Source organism: Grammomys surdaster, unplaced genomic scaffold (genome assembly GCF_004785775.1).
Source record: "Grammomys surdaster isolate TR1022 unplaced genomic scaffold, NIH_TR_1.0 1166, whole genome shotgun sequence".
In the NCBI taxonomy this organism is placed as follows: domain Eukaryota; kingdom Metazoa; phylum Chordata; class Mammalia; order Rodentia; family Muridae; genus Grammomys; species Grammomys surdaster.
This window is the reverse complement of record NW_021605585.1, coordinates 2,682,200-2,686,213: the sequence shown is the minus strand read 5'-3', so window position 1 is coordinate 2,686,213 and position 4,014 is coordinate 2,682,200. Positions and strand designations below refer to the sequence as shown.

Genomic DNA, 4,014 nt, shown 5'->3' with positions numbered 1-4,014 from the left:
CCTACCTAAGTTTAGCTTAGTGAAGCATTGAGTTACAGGAGCATGAGTCAACAGCAGCTGCATGCTAACTAAACTTATCCTAAGAAAGATACAAAGCCATGAAAACTGTATTCTTGGAGATCCTACAATGACTCCATTCAGATCTACCACCATAACCCCTTCCCCCCAGATATTGTGTATTGTAACCTTGGGGAGAGGCCTTTCAAAACTTGTAAGTTTCCGTTGCTTTTGATTCTTGCAAGTTGTGCTTATTTCCTGATCCTTTTCAGTGCCCTCTTCTCTCTCTAGGAAGGATTCTTTCAATGCAGAGGAAGTAGACACACAGCAGAAGATATGAAAGTCTCAAACAGTCACTGCCCCGACACCCTAGTTTGGGGAGTAAGTGACAAATAGAAATAGGGATGGAAAAGAAGGATAAAGAACTCTGCCTTAGTTAATTTTGTAGATGTCAACTCTTAATGCTTACGTCTTATAGCCAGTAAACTGCTGTCCAAGAATGGCAATTCTAGGGCAGCTTAATGTTTTTCTTCACAAAATGTGTTGTATGGCCATAATGAACACTGCAATTGAAATCATTTTTATACAGGAAATGTAGAATTAATCAGCAATTAACTGGACAATGTATTTCATTTTCTTAACTATTCGAACTCTTTATTTTAAATGCATGAATTTCTCTGAGGTTTTTATTTTAATAATACCATTAAATACTGATCACGATGTCATCATCTTAATGCACCGCATATGTGAGGCTAATAAAAATGTAGCCATTTGTGTAATCTGGAATATTCACTTGAGATTCTGTGAGACACAGTAACTTCAGTAACATAAATGGTTATTTATACTTTTTTTTTTTTTTTTTTTACAGTTTGGGTAGAACCTAGCATTTTATTTAGATCTTCATTAAACTGTTGGAATTGAGAACCAGACATACGTAATAAACCTCCAAAAATAGATCCTGAAAGGCACTTTCTTGCTTAGGGCAAGCAGTCATGGAATAAGCATGTAAACAAGCTGGCTTCTCTGTACCACACCAGCCAAGTCAGCTTTCTCCATGGCCAGCTGCACCAGCCAGACCCCCTGTAGGTCTAACCCAAGGTTTTTCTGTAGGACACCTTGGCCTACCTGGGAATGCTGGAAACATGTTAAAGGAATCATGGTGTTGAGAAGAAAAAAAAAATCTTTTAAAAGCTGCCATCTGAGGTGATGGCTTCTCTGTACTTACGCCATACCCCAGAATACAATAAATAAGCAATTAGAAAATGTTCAAGTATGAAGGGATTTCCTCCTCCCCGCCAAAAGCACTGCTCTCTGAAGGAAGCTGGTTTCTCTGTAGCTACACCAGCTGTTCAGAAAGCTCATTGGACCTGGTTTTGAAAATAAAACAAAGTTAAAACCCTGGGAGGAGCTATTGTGCAGTGTGGAGTACTCTTTCTTATAAAGAAAAAAAAGTTACCTGGTACCAAAGTGTGCAACCTACAGACCCTCAGGTACTGCCCTGTGACTTCTCTGTATATCACAAGGGTGCCAAGTGCCTGTTTTTCTAGACTAAAAGTTGGTGAGGTTTGGCTAGTGCTGAAACCATGCATAGGATTGGTTTACTAAATAAAACCTTATTACGTACGTCCTCCAAAGACAGCTGAAAAGTGGAGAGATTTTGATTTGGTGCTGTTTGAGGTGGCAATTAATAGCATAAGCACCAGGGAGATGTTTTAATTGTAACTGCCTTTTTTTTTAAGTCAGGCTAGAGCTCCAACTGAAACTTTCGTTTCATGCAAGATTGATTGGATAGGAATACTCCCCGACAAAGAACTACATAATTAGAAATGACTGAGTTACAGGGAGGATAAGGGAAGGGGCTTCACATTCAATAAATAGAGCTCAAGACATTACAAATTCATGCTGACAGGGCTGTGGCATTGCCAGAGTCTATAGTCAAACTACAAGAACTTTACGTGCACATTACAAGGACATTTTCAGCATCTGGTGGGAAAGTAATTGCAATTAGGACTTTGGAGGATTAGGTGATAGGGCACAAAGGTTCGATTTCAAAGCATTATTCACTACAGTGTTTGTTTCTAGGCAGTTACATGGGTCACCTATGCTCACTATATCCATTATAATGGTGAACAAAACACCTAGGGACAGAATAGCAAGCCCAACTTACAGTCCCCCACAAAAGCTAAAATTCATGTCATTGATTAGAGTGACTGCAACTGATCAGGAGCTGAAAGAGGACAGAAAAATTTAGGAGAAAGGCCCTTTCCCTCAGAGCTTGAAGGCTTCTCTGTAACCTACGCCAACAAGTCTGGGGAAAAAAGGCTAACACTTTCAATATTTAAGCTTTTTGGGCACTTCCCATGGGAAGCTGTCCCTACCAAAGTGGCCATAGGCTGCAGTCCTCTGATAAATTGGCTTCTTCAGATCCAGATCCCTGACAATGACCCCAGGGCGAAGATCAAAATTCTTCTTTACAATTTCTAATAGCTCTTTCTCACTCTTCTGAGAAGTGCCATAATGGAAAATGGAGATCGACAATGGGTGAGAAACTCCAATAGCATAAGAGACCTGAACAAGAACCCTCCTGCACAGACCTCCTTTAACAAGGGATTTTGCCACCCAACGAGCAGCATAAGCAGCTGAGCGGTCCACTTTGGTATAATCCTTTCCTGAAAAGGCCCCTCCTCCATGAGCTCCCCAACCGCCATAAGTATCCACAATGATTTTTCGGCCAGTCAAACCAGCATCACCCTGAGGCCCACCAATAACAAATCTGCCACTTGGCTGTAGGTGGTAAATTGTATCCTCATCAAGGTACTTTGCAGGCACGACAGCTTTGATCACTTTCTCCTTTAGAGCATCCCTCATCTCATCAAGACAAACTTCTTCATCATGCTGAACAGATATAACAATCGTGTGGACTCTGATGGGAAGCACAGCACCTCGATCTTGCATATACTGCACAGTCACTTGAGTTTTAGAATCTGGGCGTAACCAAGGCAATGTGCCATTGCGGCGTAGTTCAGCCAGTTTAGCATTTAGCTTGTGTGCTAAGACAATGGTTAAAGGCATACACTCTTCAGTTTCATCAGTGGCATAACCAAACATCAAACCCTGGTCTCCTGCACCAATGTCTTCCTCATTCCGGTCAAGATGAACACCTTGGGCAATATCTGGTGACTGTTGTTCCAAGGCAACCAACACATTACAAGTCTTGTAGTCAAACCCTTTGGAAGAATCATCATAGCCAATGTGCTTTATGGCTTCACGAACTACTTTCTGGTAATCAATGGCAGCTCTCGATGTAATTTCCCCAGCAAGAAGGATCATTCCAGTTTTAGCAACAGTTTCACAAGCCACTTTAGCATCAGGGTCCTGCTGAAGGTGTGCATCAAGAACAGCATCACTGATCTGGTCACAAATCTTATCTGGGTGACCTTCCCCTACAGACTCTGAAGTGAAGAGGAACGTCCCCTCCTCGATGAACGCCTCATGGAAGCCATTGAGCTGCCCGTTCATGGCGGCGGCGGTGAGAGAAGGTGACTGAGGAGACGGAGCGGCGGCGAGGCAGAGGACTGCGGAGGACGCAAAGGGAGGATCGCTTCAGCTCAAGGCAGCCTGGAGACTCGGAGCGAACCTATACTTTTTTTTTAATATTTAAAGTTGATCTCGAAAATTCCAAGGGATAGAAAGGTGGTGCTGAGACTGCAGGATGATAATAGATGACAGATAAAACATAAGTATACAGGCAGAAGAATAGGAGCAGGAAAACTTAAGTAGGGAAATCAGGAAGACGAGCTAATCCTAAGGAACCTGAGGAGTGATACATGAAGAAGACACATGGAAAGCTTCTATCATGCAGCTCAATTAAAAAAGGTAATGGGGGGGGGGCTGAGAGGACACGTGTGATATGAAAGAATGGGGATACTGAGGGTTGACTGAGGGGCTAGTGGTAGGGGATCATGAAGAGTAGAAGGTGAGAAGTCAATTAACCCAAACTAAGAATTTACCAAAAAA

General features: G+C 42.3%; 1 pseudogene; it reads right to left on the bottom strand.

Annotated features, from left to right (window-relative positions):
• Positions 1-2,260: 2,260 nt before the first annotated feature.
• On the bottom strand, positions 2,261-3,538 carry LOC114635197 (annotated as a pseudogene).
• Positions 3,539-4,014: the final 476 nt, after the last annotated feature.